The following is an 11,527-nucleotide window of genomic DNA, read 5'->3' on the forward strand; positions in this document are numbered from 1 at the left end:
GAGAGGTCTGTTCCCCACAGTCTTGGAAGGGGAAAGGAAAATGTGTATTCAAGCGCAGCAACAATGAAAGACTGTGTGTGCAGCAGCCAAGAGGCCGCCCAGGAACACCCAAGCTGGGCAAAGCTTAGATTCTGTGAGACTCTCTCTAATCTGCCCAACCCTCCTGGAAGGCAGGGAAACCGTGTGTCTGACTTTTACCTTTGTTTTCAGTCCCTAACACACAGCAGTAGGTGTGCAATGAATATGACAGTCCTGGTTCAAGAGCAAGCTAAAATTCTGACAATGTGGCAATAATAACAAGAATGGTGATTTTAAAAAAATTGTTTTTGTTAGAGAGGAGACTTCCCTGGCAGTCCAGTGGTTAAGACTCGGCTCTTCCACTGCAGGGGACTTGGGTTTGATCCCTGGTTAGGGAACTAAGATCCCACATGCTGCGTGGCCAAAAAAATATTTGTTTTTAACTGAAGTATAGTTGATTTACAATGTTGTGCTAGTTGCTGCTGTACAGCCACGTGAACCAGTTATACATATATCCACTTTTTTTCAGATTCTTTTCCCATATAGGTCATTACAGAGTATTGAGTAGACTTCCCTGCACTGTACAGTAGGTCCTTATTAGTTATCTATTTCATATACATTAGTGCATATATGCCAATCCCAATCTCTCAATTTATCCCTCCCCCCACTTTCACCCCTTTTGGTAACTGTAAATTTGTTTCCTCCATCTGTGACCCTATTTCTGTTTTGTAAATAAGTCCATTTGTACCATTTTTTAGATTCCACATGGAAGTGATACATGGTATTTGTCTTTCTCTGTCTGGCTTACTTCACTCAGTATGACAACCTCTAGGACCATCCATGTTGCTGCAAATGGCATTATTTTGGCAGTTAAGGGTGATTTAATGTTATTTAATTTCCATCTCATTTCCAGGCAGTGGGACTACAGAAGTTCTATTTTCTATTTGTCTGCATTGTCCGAGTTGTTCATGAGTACGTTTTTTAAAAATAAAGGAATAAAATTATCTCCCCATTGGGACATAGTAATTCTCTTAACCATCACTGCCAATTTCTTGACCCCTTTTGGAACAAGGTTGGGAATTCATTCTTCCATAGATTATAATTCAATATGAGGACAAAGTGAATGCCTTCACTCCATAAATATTTATTTAACACTGACTCGTGAAGGATCTAGGCAGGCATGGGGAATACGCATGCTCAGAAAATACCAGTTTCCAGCCTGAGATGGAGTCAGACATTAAGCACATACTTCCACTAACAAGGTCCAGTTCAGCTGCAGAGGAGAAGGGGCCTGGAGCCAGGAGCCCAGTGTCTCCGTCGAGTCTTCTGCGTGGGTCTCACGCCACAACTTTCCTCTGCTGTCTCCCCTCCCAGAAGGCCCTTCCCCTTTCTTGCACCTACCCAGACTTGACCTTGCTTCAGAATCCTCCTCAGCTTTCCAGGACTTGCTCAAGGCCCCCCTGACTCCCGAGGCCCCCACTTCCTCCCTCCGCTCAGCATCTCTTTCCACCTGGGCTGAGTCAGATACTGCCTGGAGGGCCACACAACCCACAGTCATTACATTTGTCAGAGTTCTCCAGACAAACAGGACCAACAGAGTCCATCTATCCAGCTGTCTATCTGCCTATCTATCTACAGAGTGATACAGAGGAGAGAGGGACAGAAAGACATTTATTTTAAGGAATTGGTTCACACGATTGTGGAAAGGCAAGTCCAAAAGCTTCAGGGTAGACCAGCAGGCTGGGGGCCCAGTAAAGAGTTTTAATCCAAGTGCAGTCTGCTGCAGGACTCCGTCTTGCTCAGGGGGACATCACTTTTCGTTCTGATTAAGACCTTAGTGGATTAGACGGGGTCGACTCACATTATGGAGGGCAATCTGCTTTACTCCAAGTCCACTATTTTTAAACCTTCATCTCATCCAAGACACATCTTTACAGAAACATCCAGAATGTTTGACCAAGTATCTGGGCTCTGTGGCCCAGCCAAGTTGACACAGACAATTAACCATCACAGTACTCTTATTCCTCTAATTAGGGTCTAACATTTTGGAAGCCACAGGTCAGCTTCTACATGTCTGAGTCTGTGGGAACAGGGCCAAGCCCAGGGACTACTGTCAATAAATCCACCAAGAATGGAAGAATGGAACAATGATACCTGACAGACCCTCTGGAAGCCACCTCATGCACTTTCTAGAAACAATAGAGGGTGTGTGACTGACATCTGCCTGATTCCCAGAGTACAAACCACGTGACTGCAGAGACACCAAAGCATAGCTTGATCCTTTCTCAGTTCTGAAAACAACTCTTCAGACATCCTCAGTCATACCTTCCAGGAAAATAAAGACAGGAGAACAACAACACAAAAGCACGTTGTGGCCTAGAGAGGAATTTCTGAACTTGGCCGCTGACTGTCTTGTTAGGACATACGGTCCTGTTTTAGGCTTCATCTCTTTCCTAAATCGATCACTAATTCAAGCCACGAGCTCCAACCTCTTACGCCCCTACCTCCCCTCTACCAACTTTAATCTGCCTGTTGGAGATAAACCAGGCTCAAGAGGAGGGGCCTAGTGATTTCTCAGACAATTTACAGTCCAAGCTCAAATCTGCAATTCTAGACCTAGAATGTAATTTCCAGACTTCCCCTCGGTACCTGAGAAGGCTGTCGCTCAGGGTGGAGGAGGAGGAAAGGCCTGGCCCAGATATCTCAAGCAACTGCAGAGGTGGTAGGTCCTCAAGCTATTTTTCAATGCCAGTCCTCATCTTCCTGTGCCCCACAATTATCCAGTCCCTTTTAAAATTCCTTCTTGCTGCATCTGTAAAAATCCTTTTCATTCCTCCTCAGTTCCAGCAGAAAAATGGGCAAAGGATAGGTACAGGCTGTTCAAAGAAAAAGAATACCAAATATCTCTTAGACAGATGAAAAGATGCTTGATTCTGCTCATAATAAAATAAATGCAAATTTAAAGTACAAAGGGAATATTTCAGATTGGCAAAGATCGGAAAGTAAGGTACACAGTCTGGAAAGATTGCAGGGAAGCAGGCACTGTAAACACAGTTGGGGCAAGGCCGACCTTTACTGACCTCCTTGGAGAACAATTTGGTAAAACATCTCAAAATGCACTGGTTCGATGACCAAGCACTTCCCCCTCCAGGTATTAATAGATGTACTTGTATATTCATGCAGAATGACGTATGCCCAAGAATATACATTGTGCTGTTGTTTGTAATAGGTCTCTAAAGGTCTATTAACAGGGTTCCAGTGAAATAAATTATAGCCTATTGTACAGCCACTTAAGGAAATAAGGAAGGTCTGTGTGGACTGATGTGGAAATTTTCACAGGGTATTAAGTGAAAAGAATAAGGAGGTTTCCAGTGCATGTGATGTGCTAGAATTTGTGTGGGGGAAGAATGTAGATACATTGCTGGGAAATGCATGGAGGACCCCTGGGGATATTGGTTGCAGGGATTTGGCAGCCAGAACCCAGCAGACTTGGGAACATCTGAGAAAAATAATGAGATTTACCTTTTTTCTTAATACTGTTATGGGTTGAATTGTGACTCCCAAAAGTTATTTGCAGAAGCCATTTATCCTCAGTATCTCAAAAGGAGACCTTATTTGGTAATAGGGTCATTGCAGATGTAATTAGCTAAGATGAAGTCACACAGGAGCAGTGTGGGCCCCTAATCCAATAGGCCATGTATCCTTATACAAAGGGGACATTTGGACCCAGACAGGCACACAGAAAACACTGATGATGTAGACAGAGATTGAAGTCATTCTCAGCAAATTGTTAGAAGCCAGGAGAGAGGCATGGGAACAGATTTTTCTTCCCTTGCAGTTCTTAGGAGCTATCAACCCAGCAGACACCTTCATCTTGGACTTCTAGCTAGCAGATCTATGAGACAGTACGTTTCCATTGTTCTAAACCATCCAGTTTGTAGTACTTTGTTACAGCAACCCTAGCAAATGAAAATAGTTTCCCTGGGTGCCCTTTGGAGGTGTGTAAGCAGGCAAATGTATTACCCACTAAAAAATAATTTTTTTTCCAGTATAAATGTCCAGTGCTCCCTGAAGCCATCTCAGATTTGCCAGTCTGGGTTGATTTCTCTGTCTTTCTAGCTCTTAGAACATTTTATTCTCTGCCACAACATTTTGACTGTTTTGTTATGTGATTTAACTGTTCACGAGGTTCTCACCTCCACAAAGGGGACTGAGCCCACATTTCATCCATCATTATGATCCTAGAGACTGGCCCTCAAGTGTCAGGTGGAGTGAATGAATACTTAGGTAACTAGGCATTTTTCACCCCTTCCTCCATTTCTATTTTGTTTTTGGCTTGATAAACTATCAGTTCATTGATGGTTAGAATAACGTCACTGCAACCTGACCCTAAGATTTGGAGAATTTGATAGGTGAAAGGAAAATTAAAAAAACTCATTTAAAAATGCACTTAGGGGACCTCCCTGGTGGTCCAGTGGCAAAAACTAATTCCCACTGCAGGGAACCCAGGCTCTGTTCCTGGTCAGGGAACTAGATCCCACATACCACAGCTAAGGTTCAGTTCAGTCGCTCAGTCATGTCCGACTCTTTGCAACCCCATGGACTGCAGCACGCCAGGCCTCCCTGTCCATCACCAACTCCTGGAGTTTACTCATATCATGTCCATTGAGTCGGTGATGCCATCCAACCATCTCATCCTCTGTAATCTCCTTCTCCTCCTGCCTTCAATCTTTCCCAGCATCAGGGGTCTTTTCAAATGAGTCAGTATTGGAATTTCAGCTTCAGCATCAGCCCTTCCAATGAACACTCAGGACTGATCTCCTTTAGGATGGACTGGTTGGATCTCCTTGCAGTCCAAGGGACTCTCAAGAATCTTCTCCAATACCACAGTTCAAAAGCATCAATTCTTCGACGCTCAGCTTTCTTTATAGTTCAACTCTCACATCTGTACATGACTACGGGAAAAACCATAGCCTTGACTAGAAGGACTTTTGTTGGCAAAGTAATGTCTCTGCTCTTTAATATGCTATCTAGGTTGGTCATAACTTTTCTTCCAAGGAAGAAAGTGTCTTTTAATTTCATGGCTGCAGTCACCATCTGCAGTGATTTTGGAGCCCAAGAAGTCTGTCACTGTTTCCATTGTTTCCCCATCTATTTGCCATGAAGTTATGGGACCAGATGCCATGATCTTAGTTTTCTGAATGTTGAGTTTTAAGCCAATTTTTTCAGCTAAGGTTGGGCACAGCCAAATAAATAATAATAAAAACAATATACAGAAACTCAAAACACATTCAAGTGTTTCACTTCAAATGAATTGAGAGTTTAGTATTTTGCAAGGGAGATCAAACCAGCCAATCTTAAAGGAAATCAACTCTGAATACTCATTGGAAGGACTGATGCTGAAGCTGAAGCTCCAATACTTTGGCCACTTGATGCAAAGAGCCAACTCACTAGAAGGAACTAATTCACTGAGGAACTAACTCCTCAGACAAGGAAAGCTGATTTGGGACGATAAGGAATTAAGAAAGTCTTCCTGCCTGCATGGCTATTCTTAATGAGGGACAAGTGAAACAATCTGTCAATTACGCTTCAAAGGGTAGTTCTTGTTATGGATTACAGAGGCAACGTTTGGGACAGGCAGTAGAGATTGAGAGTATGGCTGCTATATCAGGTTCCTAAGGCTGCCTTAACTAAGTACTACAAACTAGATGGCTTAAAACAACAGAAATTTACTGTCTCAGGACAGGATCCCTCCTTACCTCTCCCAGCTTCTGGTGTTTGCTGGCAGTCCTTGGCTTGTAGGGGAATCACTCCCATCGCTGCATCACATGGTGATTTCCCTGTGTGTTTGTGTCTGTGTATCCACATTTTTCTCCTCTTATAAGGACACTTGTCATTGGATTAAGGGTTGCCTTAATCCCCTGACCTCATCTTAACTTGAATACATCCGCAAAGCAAGGTCACATTCCTGGGTTCTGGCTAGATATGAATTTGGGAGGAACACTATCCAAGCTGGGCTTCCCTGGTGGCTCAGTCGGTAAAGAAGCTGCCTGCAGTACAGGAGACACGGGTTTGATCGCTGGATCTAGAGATCCCCTGGAGAAGGAAATGGCAACCCACCAGTATTCTTGCAGGGGAAATCTCATGGACAGAGGAGCCTGGCCGGCTGTAGTCCATGGGGTTGCAAGAGTTGGACACAACTTAGCAACCACCAACTACCACCTATCCAACCCAGTACAGCTGCTCACCTGGGTCTCACTGAGGGTGGAGAAGCACAGGCTATAGAATCAGACAGATTTCATTTCAAATCCTTATTCTACCTGCCAATCAACTGTGTGAATATGGGCAAGTTACTCACCATCTCTAAACCTGTGTCCTCCTCTGTGCAATGGGCTTAATGCCTCCTAGAATTGCTGAGTGGAATAAAGGTCCTGGGGTGCTTAGCACCAGTGCCTGATATTTTAAAAAATTAGATTTTAACACTAGAGTCCCCATTTCCAATGCTCCTGCCATCCTTTCAGGGAAGAACATAGACAGTTAAATAGCAAAACAGAATAGTTTATGATTAAAGGCCCAGCGGCCTGGAACAGGCTGTACCTGACTCAGGAGGTCAGAGAGCACAGGGCTGGAGCAGGCACAGACTTTAACTTTTAATAACAAACAGATGCAAAGTTAGTGCTGAAATCTGAAACTTTGAGCTAAACCATATTGATTTCCCCTCCCCCTCTGCAGGGCATATATCTAGAGCTTATTCTCGAGGTCTCTACAGCAGAACCAGACCAGGTATCTATTCCTCTCTCCCATCAACTACCTCCTGCCTGTGGCCTTCTCCCAGTGAACCTGACCATCAGGACATTCCAAGAGGCCAGAGCTTCCATCCTAATGGCCCTGGCCTCCCCTAGTCTAGGCTGCCCATAGAGGAAGGGTCCCCTTGGGAGGCCCTGGCTGGTGAAGCTGTGCATGTGTTGATCTCTGAACACATTCCAAAGCAAACAAAAACAACTTGGGATACTCAGCATTTTGCACAGATCAGGGAGAACTGGCTGTTCTACACCAGCTCATGCGTTCCATTAGAAATGGATTAAATCATCCAGACACAGAGATCTTTCAGGTGACATTTTCATTTAGAACTCACCATTAGAGCTGGGCTTGAGTCCCTTCTCGGTGACCTGCACTATGAGTCAGCCAAGCCTGTCCACACCGTTGACAGGACAGGCTGTGATCATCCACAGCCGTCCGCTGCTGCCCTGGTTTCCTTGGCATTGAGAAGATAGTATGCACAAAGCTCTGTTTCTGGATGTTAGTCACTCAGGCGTGTCTGACTCTTTGAGACCCCATGGACTGTAGCTCGCCAGGCTCCTCTGTCCATAGGGATTCTCCAGACAAGGATACCGGAGAGGGTTGCTATTTCCTTCTCCAGGGGATCTTTCCAGCCAAGGGATGGAACCCAGGTCTCCCACATTGCAGGCAAATCTTTTACCATCTTAGCTACTAGGGAAGGATAGGAACTAAATTTTTTTTACCTTGGTGACTAGTGGAAAATAAGCCATCAATTCACTGACTGGATTTATCGAGTGCCTGGTTAGAAACATAGGCTCTAGAGTCAATTGACTGAGTTCAGATCTCACCTCTCCAAGTCATGAGCTTTGGGACACTGAGCAAGTTACCTAGTGTCTTTAAACCTTAATTGAGGAGAATTTTAGTAATAAGTATCCATTAGGCTACTGGGAGGATTGTTCCAGGGTTAGTTCCTTGAGAAGCAGATGGTGAGAGAGAAATTGGCCAACAGGATTTTATGAAGGGATCCTCCTAAGAGTAACACCAGTAAAAGTGAGACCAGGAAGCAGGACTGGGCAGAGGGAGAAGCTGAGCTGGGATGCAGTCTCAAGCAAGTAGCAGCCCACCCCAGGCGCACGCTCTGGAGCTGGGAGAGCACATTAGCAATGCCTTGAGTTGAACCCAAAGGACAGGGTCCTGGCGCCCCTCAGTCAAACAGTCACTGGATCCAGGATGCCCTGAGAAGGAGATGTGACCTTGGGCAAGACAATTTTCATCAGCTTAGTCAGTCTGCAAAGGACGCTGGTGATTGGTTTCCTACAGTGTTCTCAACATCTAGATCCTTCATTCCTCCAAGGGGATTACACTCACTATCACAAAGATTAAATGAGATTATCCACATAAAGCTCATACCACAGTACCTGGCATTCAGTAAATGCTTGCCACTTGGCCACCATTACAATCATTGTTTTTACAACTATTTATTGCCAGGCACTGTGCTAGAGGCTGGGGACTCAGTGCCAATCGAGATTCTGCTTCTAGGCTCAAGAAACTCAGTGCCTAGCAAATCAGACCATCAGGCAAGCAACTGCAACGCAGTGCGCTTGATAGGGTGCCCCAGGATTTGTATGGGAGCATCTAGAAAGGACACATGACCCAGACTAGGAAGGCAAAGGAAAGTGATACCAAAGGTGATACCTGGAGATGGAGCGGAGTCAGCCAGGCAAAGGGTGTGGGAGCTGTCAGCAGTGGCGAAGAAGGTTGAGGAGGTAGTGTGCTCATGATATAGTCCAGCAGAGCCAGCAAAGAGTGGGCATCAGAGAGAGTGGAAGAAGGGTCTTTTATACACCAGGCCAATGAGTGTTGGATTTGGAGATAAAAAGGGCGATGGGGAGCCATTCAAGCATTCTAACCAGAGAAAGGACATGGCCCACTTGTGCTTGAAAATGGTCACTCTGGCCACCATTTTGGCAATGGATTGGACATGAACAACCTAAGAGGCTGTTTCCAGGGTCCACATGAGGGACAAGGATGACCTGGACTAGGCTGGTGGTACTGAAGAAAGAGAGGATACCCATAAACAAAGAGTACCGAGGTGATGCCATCTACAGACTTGATGATGATTGGATGGAAAGAGAAAAACGGAAATTCAGGGTCATGCTTCAGCTTCTGATAGGCAAATGAACCGCAGAAGGCCTTGTGTCTTGGTCCATTCGAGCTACTATACCAGACTAACTCAGACTGGGGGCGCTTATAAACAATAGAAATTTATTTCTCACAGTTCTGGAGGCTGGAAATTCCAAGATCAAGGCACCAGCTGATTCAGTGTCTGGCAGGTACCAGAGGACAGCCATCTCCTCACTGTGCCTTCACATGGTGGAAGCAAGCAGGCAGAGAACTCTCTGGGTTTGAAAAAAAAAAATATATATATATATATAAGGGCATTAAACTCATTCATAAGGGCTCCATCCTGATGACCTAAGCATCTCTGAAAGGACCCACCTCCAAATGGCATCACATTGGGGAATATGTTTCAATATATGAGCTTTGGGGGACACAAATGTTCAGTCTATAGCCCCTGGGGAATGAGTGTCATAAGATCTAGAAAAAGAAAAAGCCATCAAGAGTAGACATGTGCCTCATTATTCAGCACGGCTTAAAGGAGCTTCTTCTAGACAGTTCTCCAAGATTTATGACTCCATTGTAGACAAACCCACTTGAAACCCCTGATGGGCTATAACTCTCAGAAGCGGGGTATGTTAATCCCAGAGGAAACTGTTTCCTCCCTGTTTCTCTAGCAAATCTAACAAAAAAGCAAACAAACGTTAACACTAGCAAAGAATGTTCCATCTTTAAATGTAGTTGTAGTGAAATCGAGCAAAGGAAGAAAATACAAATAAACATTCACTTTGGAATCAACCTTCAATAAACATCCATATTTATTGAATATGGACTCTGGGCCCAACCTTCTGCTCAAGGCTTCAGAAATAAGGAAAAATATGAGAGCCACTGGGATTTCCCTGGCAATCCAGTGGTTATGATTCTGTACTTCCAATACAGGGGACACAGATTCAAGATCTGATCAGTGAATTAAGATCCCACGTGCCACCCAGTGCGACCAAAAGTAAAAATAAAAAAGAGGCCCACTGACTAGTGCCCTTGAGGGCCCAGCTCTTTCAATAATAATACTTCTTATGGTAAATTTGGCTCAGACAGTAAAGCATCTGTCTACAATGCGGGAGACCCAGGTTCGATCCCTGGGTTGGGAGGATCCCCTGGAGAAGGAAATGGCAATCCACTCCAGGACTATTGCCTGGAAAATCCCATGGACAGAGGAGCCTGGTAGGCTACAGTCCATGGGGTCGCAAAGAGTCGGACACAACTGAGCGACGTCACTTCACTTCATGGTAAATTGGTGCACTAGCATTTGAGTTTATACCTCAGTCTCTTGTGTATTTGGTGGTGACTTGAGTCAGTTGTTGTTTAGTCACTAAGTCATGTCTGACTCTTTTGTGACCCCATGGACTGCAGCCTGCCAGGCTCCTCTGTCCATGGATTTTCCAGGCAAGAATACTAGAGTGGGTTGCCATTTCCTTCTCCAGGGGGAACTTCCTGACCCAGGGATCAAACCTGCGTCTTCTTGTTGGCAGGTAGATTCTTTACCTCTGTGCCACCCGGAAAACATGACCTAGTACAGGGGCTTAAACATCTCTGTGTTTTCACAAAGCTGAGTTTTTGTACTTTAAAGCTGATGAGTAGGCATATGTAAGTGAGACCCCCTTTCCACTGAAAATGACTGGCAGGTCTCTTCAGCATTTGCTCTAAAAGGAGTAATTTGGGGGTGGGAAGAGACCCCAAAAAAGTGTTTCTGAGGGTTCCAGAATGTCCTCTGCATTTGAGTTGGAATATTGGGCCCAATATTACTTTAGCCCAAGGCACCTTCTCAAAAATGTTTCTGGGGAAGGGAATGAGCCTGCAGGCCTAAAAATCTAAAATGAGACCTCCCAACATACCACCTCTGGGGGCATACTTTCTCTCTCTCTCCCAGAGGAATTGAGGTGCTTGGTGGAGGTTACAAGTGCAACCACCATTTCATTAACCACACAAATTTTTTTTCATAATTTGTATTCTTTCCTACTTTCCAAAGGGCTTCCCAGGTGTCTCAGTGGGTAAAGAATCCGCCTGCAGTGCAAGAGACATGGGTTTGATCCCTAGGTCGGGAAGATCCCCTGGAGAGGGAAATGGCAACCCACTCCTGTATACTTCCCTGGACAGAGGTATCTGGAAGGCTCCGAAGGGTCGCTAAGAGTCGGAGGTGACTGAGCACGCATGATTTACACTACTTTCCAAATGAAGGTCAGATTAAGATAGCAAGAACCAACTTGCACCATCAACAAGCCCCAAACCCCAAAGAATGTTTTTTCTTTAAAGTTCTTCACTGCAACGACAGAGTCTACGTTTAAGACATGTGCTTCAGCAACATGCACGCGCTGATGCAATCTTTCTTTAGGATTCGAAAGAAAGGCAGGTGAATTTCTATTTGTACTTCCATTATTCTCCCTGGCTTGCTTCTGGTGTCGGATCAACATTCCAGAGCCCTTTCCGGACGGCCCTTAAGCCCATGGGGAAAAAGTGATTAACTGACGGTCACCAATGTCCCGGAGTATCAGTAATCTGGGGGTACAAAGGCGAGGTGGGAGAGACTCTAGTTTAATCCCCAACGACTTAAAAG

Source organism: Oryx dammah, unplaced genomic scaffold (assembly GCF_014754425.2).
Source record: "Oryx dammah isolate SB20612 unplaced genomic scaffold, SCBI_Odam_1.1 HiC_scaffold_14, whole genome shotgun sequence".
Taxonomy (NCBI): domain Eukaryota; kingdom Metazoa; phylum Chordata; class Mammalia; order Artiodactyla; family Bovidae; genus Oryx; species Oryx dammah.